Source organism: Physella acuta, unplaced genomic scaffold, assembly GCF_028476545.2.
Source record: "Physella acuta isolate Inbredline_101_S28 unplaced genomic scaffold, ASM2847654v3 ptg001323l, whole genome shotgun sequence".
NCBI lineage: Eukaryota > Metazoa > Mollusca > Gastropoda > Physidae > Physella > Physella acuta.
This window is the reverse complement of record NW_026732838.1, coordinates 21,745-37,518: the sequence shown is the minus strand read 5'-3', so window position 1 is coordinate 37,518 and position 15,774 is coordinate 21,745. Positions and strand designations below refer to the sequence as shown.

At 38.8% G+C, this 15,774-nt stretch overlaps 1 protein-coding gene across 1 annotated transcript in view; it reads right to left on the bottom strand.

Annotated features, from left to right (window-relative positions):
- LOC131958383 (forkhead box protein A1-B) overlaps nucleotides 1-15,774 on the bottom strand; it is a 36,162-nt gene that overhangs the window by 18,000 nt on the left and 2,388 nt on the right. The gene's annotated exons all lie outside the window — the stretch shown is intronic.

Genomic DNA, 15,774 nt, shown 5'->3' with positions numbered 1-15,774 from the left:
TGGGGAAGGCGACGGTCACGTGACAGGTACCAGCTGGTGACCCGCAGGATGGGTTGATGATAGACTGACGGGGTAGGGCAAAGGTGCGGGCAGGGTAAGGCAGGTGTCTGTCTGGGTGGGGCAGAGGTGCAAGTAGGGTGAGGGAGAGGTGTTGGCAGGGTGAGACAGTTTTATAAATTGGTGCTGGAGGGTGAGACGGAGGTGGGGAGGGTGAGACAGGGGTGCTGGGAGAAAGAGACAGGGGTGAGGTGGGTGAGGCAGAGGTGTTGGCACTGTGAGACAGTACGAAAGAGGGCTGCAGGGAGGGTGAGGCAGGGGTGGGAAGGGTGAGGCAGGGGTGCTGGGAGGGTGAGAGAGGTGAGACACTGGTGATATGAGACAGGGTAAGACAGGGTAAGACAGGGTAAGACAGGGTGAGACAGAGCAAGAAAGGGTGCCGAGAGGCTAAAGGCCGAGGCTTGTCGAGCGCTGGACCTGACGTCAGACAGGAGGTAGCACGCCGGATGACAGACGGCCCCCACCTGCAGGTAACGCCAGCAATTACTCACCAGCTGTACGCCCGCATTCAAAGGGACCAGATAAAAAGACACGGCGGAAAAAATCATGGGCGTGGCCTTTGGAACGTCAGTCAAAAGGGGGATAACAAGGGATAAGTGTATGCAAGACATTATGATGTACGTGGTTTTTTTATGTAAGGCATTCATTGTCAGTTTTCTCGTAAATTAAATTCTAGTGCACAGGATTTAAAAAAAAACACAAATTATATACACGCTACTACTCTTAATTTCGAGATATTTGTTTTATAGTGTAACACTTGACTAAAGAGAATAAAAATTATTATAATATTGTATATTTGTTTATGTTCATGACATTGCATTTTAGACTATTTTTTAAATATATTATGTGGTATTATATTTTTTTTTAATATTGTTGTTGAATATTGCAATGATATGTTATGTTGTATGAACATTGTTATTCCTTATAGTCTAAAATTTGAACCTTTTTTTTATAATACCATTTCATGTTAATTTTTTTTAGAAATTCTTCACTACCCCGTAAATAAAAAAATACCTTTTAAAATCAAATTGTTTAATTATCACGCTAGTTATCAGACTCGCAAACCTTTGGATTTTTATTTAATCCATAATATTTTGAAACCGGAACTTACTAAATTGTTCTATTTATAGTACTAGCATTCTTTGGAGCATGTAGCTTACGGTAACCTTAACACAAAGCCTAACCTAATTCCTAGCCCTTGGCCTAGCCTTTAATTTAGCCATAAGTTAAACCCGGACCGTAATCCCGACCCTAACACAAAAACCTAACAACTAGTTAGCTGAAGTACAACGCAAAACAACATCGTATTCATTAGCTGAATAGCACATTACGAAACATAAAAAAAAATCTATGTACACTAATTTGTCTGATTAAAGTCGACTTAAAGTGGACATGAAATCTTTTGTTGACGATGTAAACACGGGTATCACGTGGCTCAACTACCACAGTTAGAACGTTAACTAAATTAGAAAGCGTCAAGCATAGACACAGCATGCACAAGCATAGACTCAACATACATTAAGCATAGACCCAACTTATACAAGCATACAACATACACCAAGCATATACCCAACAAACACCAAGCAGAGAACCAACATACAACAAGCATATACCCAACATACACCAAGCACATATCCAGAATACGCCTAGCAGAGTTCCAGCATACGTAAAGTATAGGCCCAGCATAGAGCCAATATACACCATCCATAAAGCCTGAAGACACCAAGGATAGTGTCTGAATATTGTGCCAAACATAGACCAAGTATGACCCGTCATTCATCAATCACACACCCAGCATAGACCCAGCATACTTCAAGCAGTGACATAACATACATCTAGCAATCACCCAGCATAGACCCAGTATACGCCAAGCATAAAACAAGCATAGAATAATCCTGTTTCTATCACACACCTAGCATGGACCCAACACGGACCAAGCATAAAACCAACAAAACTACCTTTTTTAATTCTGACGAATGTAACTGATACACCCAGCAAGTGGGGGTAACACGGGAGCCGGTCGCCGGTTCGTGGGGGCAGCACGGGAGCCGGTCGCCGGTTAGTCCAGTTACCAGAACACCCGTCTCAGCTTTCACCGAGGGCCTGTCTGGCATTTCGCCTCGGCTCGACGTGACATTTTGCTAAAAGACGCGGAAGTGGCGAGAGAGGGGCCCACAGCGGCCCGCGGTACTGGCTCGGGCTTCTTGTGTGGCCCCGCTGGTGCTCTCTGCTAGGACCCCATGTGCACGTGTGCTACCCCAAGAAGGTGCCGAGATGGTGGAAAGAGGGGGTGGGATGGAGCAGGGAGGGACACAAGTTGAATATAATGAGGAAATAAGTGGGTGCCTCCTTCCTCTCACCCGTACACGTATCAATAAAGCACACAAGGACGCGATTAATTTTCTATTTCGCGCGGTAACTGGGGAGTAGGGGGGGGTGCCTTCACCTGAGACCCCCGCCCCCCCCCCCCCACGCAAAGCTGGCAACAGTTTGTGACCCTAACCCTGGTATCTAGATTAAGGTCAGCTCAAATCAGGACAAGACTGGTTAATTAGTTTTAAATTAAGCACAGACGTCTTAAAGGAAGGGTTATAATTAATAATCCATATTTACGTATTTGCATAGGCCAAGTCACCAATTACGATACTGTAACTGTTTATGATTAGGTTTAAAGTTAAACTAGATTCTGAGACCGGCAATGCTTAGATTTTTAAAAAAATGAAAATAGTTTCATCGCAATTAATGTATGAGTACGAACAATGAAGAAATCTCCAGTTGATTTTCAGATTTTAAAGAGTTATGTTTTTATTAGTTAATGGTTTTATTTATTTAGAACCTTTAATTATTAACTATATTTTTTTCCTCAGCAGTTTGTTTATCCCATTTAAAAAAAAAACCTGATTGACTTTGTACAAACGGACAAGCACAAGTCTACGCCAGCTATGCAAAATAGGTATACATCTACGTCAAATTTAAAGTTAACACACTAATTTACAATTCTTTTCGTATAGACAGAAAATGAACAGACAGCTATTCATTTTTCAACGTTTCCATTTAGCGTTAAGAAGATACGGATAGTAGTCTCCCCTGAACAGAGTGGGTAATTTTCTCCTTGCTCCCTTTGGAGAAACCGAAAGCGGACAATAAATCATCCACCCGGCTCCCCAACGCCTATTTGCCATGTTGTCTTATCGAATATTTCTGCCGGCAGGGGGCGCACGGCTGTAGACACGAGCGCCACCTTTACACCGCGGCTCCCGGCCAATGAAAACGCAGGCTGGCGAGATCGAGGTACCGAGGCTGAGAGCGCCTGACGATGCCGAGTCCCCGAGGTGAGCTATTGATCTACAATACCCCTCGTGGGTGGCTTGCTCCGTCCCTCGGCAGGAAATGGTGGTTTACCGGCCCTCGGAGCTGGGGGTCCGGCAGTAAAAGTTATGGGGGGCTGGGGTGTGGTACTCGCCGGGGGTAACGAGGCGAGTAATCTACATCTGTCTTGACGGGGGTTTTTATGTCTTGTTGCCGGGGTGAGTGAAAGGTGTAGTGGGGGTGAGGGTGGGGGTTGATGTCGTGTTTTGTAAAACTTGAGTGAAAGGTGTAGTTAGAGGGTGATGTCATGTTATGTAAAACATCCAGATTAAGAATAAAAATAGAAACGGTGTTTTTTTTTCTCTTTTACATAGTTACTTCAGTGAACTAGTTTTTTTTTCCATTTGATTAAATTGGTTGAGGATTGGGGAGAGTTTAATACTACGAGGGTCTAGAAATAAGGGCTGTTTAAAATTAATCTTAAACACAAACACAATTATTCATATGATTCTTCATGTAACTTTCATTATGAAGGTTAGGAAATAGGATCTTCTTGAAACTAATTTTATATCTAAACCTAACTATTCAAACAACGCTTTACCTAACCTACCTTACGTAAACCTGCTTAAAATGTATAACCAGTCTATCCAAAATACTACCCCCCCCCCAAAAAAAAAAAGAAAAAAAACCAAGACAAATTCGATATAAAAAACTTCAGCCTTAAGACAATTGTTGCATATTGTCCAACATTCAACAAGACACAATTCTTCTTCGGTTGTTTTCCCTGACCCCCCTCGACACCCAGCCGCTATGCCGGGCTTGCCTCACTCAAAGGCAGTCTGCTATGCCGGGACCCGGGTGGGGGGAAGGGGGGGATGGCTCAAAGGGTTTCGAGCCCGCGTGAATACCGAGGTCCCGGCGTAGCAGAGATCTCTGCCGTTGCCCCTTCAAACTTGTAACATTTCGCGTGTTTGATGCGGCGGTCACCCATTCCACAGTATGTCGAGATGTCTGTTTCTCCTTTTCTTCCGTGTCTATCTATCTATTCGTCTAATTTAACGGGCGAACGGGGGATAGGTTACTGCAAGATTCCTGCTCGCTTATCATGCCTGTGTAACAGAATGTCAAGATACCTCATAATACTAATCTTACAGTTGTCACATGGGAAGGTGATGTTTACGTAGGAATACATCGGTGCAGTGTGATCTAAAAGAGCGTCACCCCCCCCCCCCCCCATCCAGATCAATTTTTAACAACCACTGTCATATTTTTTTAATTATATTAAAGCCTTACGATGTTTAAACATTAACCCCATGTGGTTTGGTTTAAAAGCGACTTCTGTGTCTGCAATGATATGTTGTGCCATTCACCTATATTCTACATAAGACTCCAAGTTCGAATACTGATCAGGACAGGTCTTCTACGAGCATGCTAACTCTTAATCGTAACTGTTTTACATTGTAGAATCAAATATTCTTCTTCTTCTTCGTTCTTAATTATTAGTGTTGAAGGGGATCGAGATTTATCTGCCATTGGATTTGAACTCGAGACTTTTTGTTCGAATTTATCAACCATGAACTTTTTGCCGACTCGACCACGCCTCTAACACAATTAAGCGTTACGTGTCAACTGGTTATGCGCCATTGAGGCCATTGACTCCGATTTCAGCCTGCTTTTCTTTTTTGGATTTGCTTCCAACCAAGAACAAACTACAAGGCAGCAGTTGTTTTAATTTTGGAGTAGAACGAGCCTCATCTGCCCGAGGGTTCGAACTCGAGACTTTTCGGTTTAGCAACCATGAGCTTTACCGACTCGACCACGCCGACCCCCTTAGAATCAAATGAATTTTACTTTTTTATTGAAGTCTCAGCTAAAACGGGTACCTGGATTACTCTAACAGATAAAAGCATTTGAAAATTACTTGAATAAATTTTCCTAAATTGGATAACTGTAGCAGGGTTGAAAACTTAAAACTACCTGTATATGCTTTCCCAAATTAAGCTTCCGAAGAGATGGCTTTCGTACTGACCCCTTAACATAATGGATCCTGCTATCTGATAGGATATTTTATGTAGATTAAACATGGTGAGCAAATGGAATCCTGTTCATCAGGGGCATGGCTGAAGAGAGGGGGAACCAAGGGAGGGTTTTAATCCAGGAACACAGTAGTGTGTGTGTGAGTGTTTAGCCAGGAACACGAGAGTGTGTGAGTGTTTAGCCAGGAACACGGGAGTGTGTGAGTGTTTAGCCAGGGAAACAGAGTCTGGAGTGTGTGAGTGTTTAGCCAGGAACACAGCCGTGAGTGTGTGAGTGTTTAGCCAGGAACACAGCCGTGAGTGTGTGAGTGTTTAGCCAGGAACACACAGTCAGTCGTTAGACGCGTGTGTTTAGCCAGGAACACACAGAGTACTCGGGAGACGCCCTCCTATGTGAGTGTTTAGACATCCGAGTCCTAAGTTGCACACCATGAAAAAACGAAAGTGGGGGGAGAGAAAAAAACTACCGGGGGTCGGAAACAGATTGTTTCAGTCTTGATCAGGTGCGGCAGCCACCTCTGTGAGTGTGGGGTCCACAGACAATGCCGGCTTCTCTCTGAAGGTCACGGAACGGCTTTGAAATTCCAGACCGGAGAGAAAAGAAACACGGGGGTGTGGGTTTCCTTATTTGCAAATCGATGTGGTGCACGCGAGGGCGGTGGGTGAGGGGGGGGGGGGATGAGAGTACTAGATTATACTTTTTAAAATAGTGTTCTCTGTCGTATATAGTGCGATTATAAATGACCTATTTATTACTGTGTCTTATTTACAAATGACATGTGTGTCTTTATGTCTCATTTAGTGCCTTTACTTTAGATCTGATTGTTATTTCTTATAGATGTGACCTACAGTTTTAATGATATAATGATAGCTAATGAGCATTTATAAATAAATGTAGCTTATTAGTGTACATTATTTCGGGTAGGCTTAAAAAATTAAACATAATTTTGGTTAATACTCGAATAATATAACCAACTGTCATAAAACACTCACAACTGTGCATGCATTTATATTGAAAGAAAATATTTTTCTATCTCTCAACTAAATGCAAAACAATTTTTCAACACCAAGATTCATCTTCTATATCACGGTTTAGTTGAATAAAACCTGTGGCTACTTTTGCAAAACTCCGATGTATGTGGTTTTGAGATGGGAAATATTTTACATTTATCTGTATCTGATGTTCTCATTTGTTGGAATTTTGTTAAATAGCAAATCTCTTCATTTAAACTGTTACTTGTAAACTTAGAATTAACTGTTTTGTTTTTTGCAAATAGAATACTATTTATTGCACTAACCCAAAACTACTAATCACTTCAAAAATGATTTTCACAGTTCAGTTTGTTAAGAGTTAATCAGAAGACGCAGGAATATATGTCAATTCAAAAAGGAGTGTAGAGTTACAACGTGTTTTAAGCTAATAGGAAGTCTAGCCTTCTTAATATTACTAGCCTTCATAATATGTCTAGATTTTGTGTTTTGTTTTTTAGTTTTCTGCGATTCATTCACTTTTGAAATAGCTATGCTTTCTTTTGTGATGTTTTTTAACGTTTAAATTGTGAAATATATTAGTATCTATCAGCAAGTTTAAATGTAAGACTACTGACATCATACAATTGTTGTGTAAATTCTATATATTTGATTTTAGAAATAAGTTAATAATTAACTTTTTAACTGACAAAATTTCATTTTGATTTTTTCCCGTTGACCGGTATCTACAACACTTTCAACAAACAAACAAAACTAGAGACACGTACACATTAAGCATAGAAAAATAAATGCTTAATTAAAACGCACCATGCTGTAATATATTTAATAAATTAAATTAAAATGTCAGAAAAAAAATCCGAAATAGTAGGCTAACGAGATTTTTAAAAAAAAATGACTTTAATGATATCATTGTAATCAATTTTGTGTTTCAGAATTGTAACATTCTGAACAGTACAGATACGCACGCAATACCTATGGTTTTGTAAACACAAGTGTCGCCTTTTAAAATTAAAAGTTTTTATTCCTTAAGTATCAGGTGACTCTGAAGACGAAAAGGAACGAAACAATTTTATTTCCATGTCAACAATGAAGAGCGATTCCCATACAGTAAGGAGATTGATGCTATTTTGCTATTGGCAAAACAACAGCAAAGCCATGGCTTAACTTTGACAGAGCTTCAGTTTTCTTTATAACGATAAATTGATTTAGCGAAGCAGTGGTAATGTCAAACTAAAGCCATATGGGCAAATATAAAATAATATTAGACCACTCAATTAGAAATGGCAAGGTTACAAACAGCCCTGAAGTAACATATAGCATTAAGTGACGTCGTATATAAGTTCAAAAAAGCATAATTGGAAGACCATACAACGAAGCATGTCAAAGAGAACTGATGGACATATTTCTCGGTGGGTCGATAAGTGAAATCAAGTGTAGAGAATAGATCAGGACAGAGAACTCTGGAGAGTTGTTGTTGGTGGCCCATACTCCAGCAGGACAGAGAACTCTGGAGAGCTATAGTTGGTGGCCCATACTCCAGCAGGACAGAGAACTCTGGAGAGCTGTAGTTGGTGGCCCATACTCCAGCAGGACAGAGACCTCTGGAGCTGTAGTTGGTGGCCCATACTCCAGCAGGACAGAGAACTCTGGAGAGCTGTAGTTGACGGCCCATACTCCAGCAGGACAGAGAACTCTGGTGAACTGTAGTAGCCCATTAACAGGACTGAGAACTCTTGTTAGCTGTATTTGGCTTCTTACGCTAAACGGGCCTGAACAGTAGCAGAAATGACGGATGATGATGATAATATAATTATTAGTTTAATAAAGAACCATCAGATTTTAACACTTGATCGAAGATTCTCAACATTCCGATCCACATTCACTCAGAAATTCAAGAGTGCAACGATGCACACGACAGAAATTAAAACAGACACACGTCCAATTTTTCGGTTAAAACCTGGAACCTCTGAGTGAGGAACGTGTATCCGCTGAGAGAGGAACATTGCTCCCTCTCCCACAGGCCGCACCTGCAACGGGTCTAGGTGGGCTCGCGCCCCAGGGGTGCCGAGCACGTGCTAATTTTTCCTCCCGTGTCTGGGGCAGCTCCCCGGAGACACAGAATCTGACACGTTGTCGTCTTACGTAGGTTCGCCCTACCCCCCCCCTCTTCCCACCATACTCATCATGTCGTAAGGTATTAGATATTTTTCCCTCTAGTTAATTTGGGGTGAAGGGAGTTAACTCGAGCTTTTAAAATAAAAAATCATTTTAAAAAAAAAAGAGTATTGAAGTTTAGAAATTATTGGGGTAAAAAAAAATGAAGTTGAAAAATGTTAGGTATTTTGATTTTTTTCTCTGTGTTTAATGAATGTCTTTAGATTTCTGTATATGTGTGTGTGTTTGTGTGTGTGTGTTTGTGTTTGTGTGTGAATGTGTGTGTGTGTATGAGTGTGTGTGTAGGATTTTTTAAATTTCTAATCAATAAATTGTAATGAAATATTAGGATCAATGACCAAATTCAAATTCTTACCGTTGTTACATTGGTGTTAATAAATTCCCTAAAATTTTTTATTTTGAATTTTTTTTTTTACACATTTTATTTTTGGTATTGTTGAGTGGGTATATTTTTCATTGTACTGAGATAAATAAGCATTGCCAAAATGCGGCACATATTGTTTTAGTTCGATGTGTACATAAGTGGGATGTGTTACATTACGTTTAACTTCAATGTTGTATCTAGTATTCTTCATTTCACAGAGTTGTTTAATAAAATATCTTGTATATTGAAAGCTAGCTAATGATGTTTATCTGAACGGCGTGTGAATTTATAGTACTGTAAATATATTACTCTAATTAAAGCTATAATTTCAGAATGTTATTAAGAAGCCTTATTTTAAGTTATTTAAATCAAATCTAGACGACTAGACTCACAGAGACGTTGGAAGGAATTAGAACAAAGTTGTAGAATTTTAGAAGAATTATATAAATATAATGTATAAATTATTAATATCATTTCAATGATAGTGAATGTTAGGTACATTTGTTAAATAAATTAGAAAATGCTTTGGAAAAAGTATTTCAAATGTAAACCCAACTATAATCAGACTACATAGAAAGCTTTGTAATTAAGCGATCTATTAGCAATACTTGAAAGATTGGAGTTAAAATTTAAAGGTTTTAATGTTTTTAAACAGCCTTGATAGCTCAGTACATAGTTAAGTACCTTTTTAAATTTTTACTTTGCCTTCAAATGTGTCGATATTTACTTTCAAGTTTAACTTCATGACTGAAATTAGCAAGCATCGATCGTTTATGATTATAATGAGTCGTCACACACCCGGAGTAATTGGTGAGGGGGAGGGAGGGATCTGACTTTTGTTACGATATACTGTGGGTGATGGGTGGTAGTGATTGGAGGGAGAGGTTAATTTATTAGTCTTTCTATCATAATTAATTGCTTAGTGGCGGTTGGGTTAGCTATGACCTTACACGGGGGGGGGGGGAGGAGGGAGGGGGTTAGGGTGGAGGTGCATGGATTCTTTTGAAAAATCGTGACTTTAAAAAATCATCAAGATAATGAAATGTAACAACAAAAGGTAGATTAAGATGTACATTAAAATCGGGAAGTTGTATAGTGGTATTCAGAAAGGTAGTTTAGTTTTATGGTAAAAAATGTGTAGTTGCTGCATGTTGCACTAAGGTGGGTCAGAATAGTGTCTGCAAATCTAGCACGATATAACAGCACGTCTCGCTCAGTGTGTAGTTAGAAGTGTATCGGGAATATGTCGCTCAGTGTAGCACACTGTGTAGTCAGATATGGATCAGAAGTGTGTCTCTACAAGTAGCACATTGTGTGGTCAGAAATAGGTCAGAAGTGTGTCTCTACAAGTAGGACATTGTGTGGTCAGAAATAGGTCAGAAGTGTGTCTCTCCAAGTAGCACATTGTGTGGTCAGAAATAGGTCAGAAGTGTGTCTCTCCAAGTAGCACATTGTGTGGTCAGAAATAGGTCAGAAGTGTGTCTCTCCAAGTAGCACAGTGTGTGACCTGATATGGAACAGAAAGTAAAACCCCTTGAGACCTGCCATTGGTCACTTCAGCTGTAGGGGGGGGGGGGGGGGGACCTAGCCACTCATTAGCATAGAGCGGTCAGCTCTAACGGTCAGGTACTGGGTGTTTATAGATGGAGGGGGGGGGACTGACTGGTCAATGTTTGTTTAATGGACAACCGTGGATGGTGGGGCAAGGGGGGTGCCTTGGTGCATAGAGGTGGGTTGAGGATCAAATACTGTAATGTAGGATGCGAATAGGTTTATTTAAACTTTTTAAGCTTGGTCCTATAGATTTGATATTAAACTTTTAAATTTCCATAATTCATTAAAACTTCTTAAACATGTCGTACAATTTAAAGAAAATCCTTAGCGACCAATGCAAGATTTGTTTTTCGCATGTAGCTTTTTATGCCAGGAAATCAATTAAAAAAAAAATTATTTTAGGAAAAAAAAACCATAAATCGAACCATCGAAAAAAAAAACCGGTCATTTGTTTGGGCGTCAGGAAAAAGTAATAACTAAAATCAAGTATTTTTTTAAATTTACATGTATTTTTTAAAATTTCAATCAGATGATATCTGTTTTGCACCCGTTACTTTGATCCAGAACTAGATTATTACTGTATTTCTGAAACCTCCCCTACGTAACCTTGCGAACCTCCCGGGACATGGTGAAGTAGATTTCACCTGTTGAAGTGACTTCGGCACATGAAGGGATAGTGTGGTCCGATGTATGCTCAGCCGCATCTACTTTCCCTAACCTGACATCCATTAGATCTGGATGGACTCGAGACGTTCTACTGTCATAAACCCGGGATTCGAACTTGAGACTATCGGGTTAGCAGTCGTGTGCTCTAACATCCGACCACGCCGTCCCAAGTAACAAATTCTGACAAAACTCCCATATCTGATACGCCTTAGGTGTATGATGTCCAGAGGCGTATCCAGGTTTTCGTTGTAGGGGGAGCGAAAAGAGCAAAAAAAGGCGCCGAATTTTTAATACGTTCTGCATACGTGTATTAAATATTTTGCATAGAAAAGGACAGTTTTATTTTTATTCTTAGCCAACGTGAGTATTATAGCACTATATATATATATATATATATATATATATATATATATATATATATATATACTAGCTGTATTTCATTACTTCGCTATGATGTAAAATAAATTGAAAGTAGCACTCTGAAGAAATAAGAAAAAACACACCATGTAGGCCGACAAAACAAAAATTGTATCACTCTAAGCAAAAAAAATATATATATATACACACTACAACCAAAAACAATGAACGTAACACAATCTGTTTTGTAGTTCTTGTAAACGAATTTCTTACATAATAATACCTGGGAAATTACTTAAGACAAGTGAAATAAGGGAAATAATCACTCTCTTAATATAAATATGTATATATCTACACATTTAATTATAAATGTCAAAACAAATAAATAATTACTTTAGAATATAATGAAATTGTTTAACACTATTCATGTTTACAAAATGTTTTTGTCTATAATCAGAATTTAATATATCGTCATCATAAATGCTAAAGTTTTACAGCATAATGAAAGTTTGTAAAATCAGAGTTGGTATAAAACCACGCTTTTCTATATAACAGAACAACATTCGGAACAACATCCTACATTAAACTAAATGTCGGTCTTTTAGTTCAGATCATATATTTTAATTATCTACTGCTTCTTTGTGTTTTTAAAGATCTTTTTTTTTTAATTGTGATAGGTATGGGTTAGATCACTGTATTGTTCACACACTTTTTACTGGTAATTGCAAAAACAATATTCACAGAGTTTTACGTTTAGAAAGCTAATTTTCTGGCGGCATGGTACTTTAGTACATCATTAAGCGTTTTTCTACATGTACTTAACAGATCAGTTCGGGGTTGGTTGGGGAGGGGGTGGGGTGGGTTCAACTTTATTCACCACTTACCGTTCACTTTAGGTCAATTATCCAACCCAGTGTATACCTAGGTGTGACATTAATGTCGCTCTACACAATTGTGGTGGTGAGGTGTGCGGGGGGGGGGGGGGGGAGATAACCAACTCAGAGTGAACATAGCGTCAGTTTTTAGATGACATACATATATATTACACAAATATATATTACACAAATATATATTACAGAAATAGATTTAAATAAGTAGCAGTAGTATTATGACAATATTTGTTTTACAAAGGGGTCCATGGGGGAGGGGATTGTAACTGTTTCATATAATTTATAATCACTATCGCCCAAACTGTAAGAATACTACTACTTCATCGTGATGACGTTGTTGCCCTTGTCAAAATTTCCCCACCACTACGCAGTTTGCTCATAAGTAAATTAAAAATAGAGGTGTCACATCAGTTGTATTTGTTTCTGTATTGTGATTTTAAAAAAAATTAATCACACGATTCAAACTGTATATATAAAGTAATTATGTGTGAAGCTTTATGTATAACATTTTCTAATTCAATTATTCGTAAGCAAATACATTATACAGTTGCCTTAAACTTAACACCCCTCTTGCCAAGTGGTATTACCGTAGAGGTTTTTTAAACATTGCAATGCATCGTAATGGATATTTTTAGAATGGCAAACTGATGCAGCTGTTAATACGTGTTGTAAACGTAGACACTACTAGACTAGTACAATAATGCTTAATTGCTGCATGAAAAGAAATCTTGTGATTTACATAGATGTGCCGACCAAAAATATTTTTTTAACAAATATATATTTTTTTAAAACTTTGAGTTTAAAAAGTTTCAAAAAAGGCGCCATTTTGCTGAAAATGGCCAGAGGGGGAGCGGCCGCTCCCCCTGCTCCCCCCCTGCGTACGCTACTGATGATGTCATTTATAAACAACATCCACCAACCAGAAAATGTACGCAACATGCCAACGTGATGCACAATATATAACATACATACATTCACTATCCGTAAATAAATGTGTTGGGCAGTCACTTAACCAAAGCGCCCCCACACGTGTAGTTTAATTGCAGATGTCTCTGCCTCCTCCCCCCTCCCCCACCCCCTACTTCCCCAGTCCCCCTGTCTCACTCGAGAGGTGAAGATGGACATAGCCCGAGCCTACAAGAGACCCACTGTTCCCACCGGGAGCACTGAATCACTCACCCCCGGGCTCCACCACCTCATCTTCAAAACACCACGATAAACTGTTTTATCTCAGATTCGAGATTGCATGACATGAAATACTGGATTTCGGTAGCCTCCCCTTGGACAAGAAATGCTGCAGTTTTGGTTAACTCCCTTGTTTTTTTTTTCTTCCCAGAAAATGGATCAGTACCGTAAGGGAAGCAGGCTGCATTTACACAAAAATATGTAAATTAATTTACGACATAATTTAAATCAATACAAAATAGTAAAGAGGCGCTATTAATTGTTCAGTTACATTGGTATTGCTTATATTGCATTTTTGCTGAACATATATTCAAAACTTAGACACCACCTTTATTGTGTTTTAAAGATAATTATATAATAAATGTTTTATGTTATCCGATGCTAAAATTCACTGAGATAGGGAATTAAAATATTTTATAGGAATTTTGTTTTTAAAAAAAAATAATAATAAAAATAATTAAAGTGAAGTTTTCCTTATCTCTTTAGTAATTCACCTTTGCTAGTACAAAGACAAGTGCTCACACTTCTATACCATGTTGGGAAGTTGGGGGAGATAGGTATGGATTATTTCTAGAGGTGGGTGGAGATGGGAGCATCTTGATAGTTGGGAGGGGGGGGGGACTACGACAACGGGATTGGGGTTAGGGAGAGGGAAATTAGAGTTGGACACCGAGGGCTGGGTTGGGTGGGGAGAAACTCGATAACCGATGGTTGGACATTGAGAGATGGGTGGGGTGGGGAAGGGTGGGACATGGAGAGATGGGTGGGAGGGGGACGGGTGGGACATGGAGAGATGGGTGGGGTGGGGATGGGTGGGACATGGAGAGATGGGTGGGGTGGGGACGGGTGGGACATGGAGAGATAGGTGGGGTTTAAAAACCCGCAGAAGATTACTTTCACTGGATACAATAACGACTGTGACGTCACGGAATGTCTCGAGACCCGAGATAACAACAGAAATTGTTCAGGGAATCTCCGATATCCAAAAATAAATACTGTGGCTATTGTTCTAAAAATAGACAATACCACCCACCATGAGCAAGGGATAGAAAATGGCCACGGTAAACTTGTTTGTCACGAAAATTACTCACAGGAAATGTAGTATCGGGTAAGGTTTAAAATACGCTACACAATCAAACAATAAACTGTTAAACCTGACGCTTTGTTCAAATTTATTTATTTTGTAATACACTTTTTTATAAATGCAATCAAAGTAAGTGTAGGCCACTCAATTTTTTTTTTAAAAGGGCGTTTTAAAAAAAAACCCGATACTATAAGTATTATAGACCAATAAAAACATTTTCTCCATACTTGTTAGCCTTTTTTCGAGCTCTTATATTTGAGATGTGTTAATGTTACCCATTTTTTGACATTTCCAACATTTCAACACTTTTTATTATCAAGCTGTATAATCATTTTAAGGTATGTTTTGTAAATTTATATATATGGTTTTAGTCTGGAGGGTTTTGTAAGTTAACACATTAAGCATACCTTTTAGAAGTTAATTTATTTTAGAGCTTTGTAAAAATTATAATATTGATATTGATGAAGATAATGAATTGATCGTCTTATCTTGTTTATCGTAGGTACCACACGTTTATTTAACTAAACGAAGGTGTTCTAATTATTTTTTAAAAATTAATCCAAATATCTAGCTGGACTTACCCACATCAGTAAAAACAGAATAGAATGGAAGATTTTCAAAGCTAACATCAAAGCTAATATTATCCACTTATTTTGATTAATTTACGCTTGGTCTAACCTAGACAAGGATCTAAACTTTACAATAATATTCAAGCTATTTCACTGCCCCCAGGGACATTTAGGTTAAAAAGGGAACGTTAATTTATTTTTAATCTCAAACTAAAGATTAAATGTGATATCACATTGAACTTTAAAGGAAATGACTTTTTGCAGTAAATGTAACCTTAAGTTTAATCTTAAATTAGCTTTTTGGTGAAATACGATATAAAGCTAAGGATACGACACAGAGCAACAGTGAAACAAACAAGAAAAACTATCCCAACACCACCAAAAAAACACAAACACAACCTACAGCAACATCACCACTCACAACAACAGTAAAACAACCGATCCCTAACATCACCACACAGAACACTGACGAAAGCAAAACAGGCTACCCCCCAACACCACCACACAAAACAGTAAAACAACCTACCCAGAGGCGTAG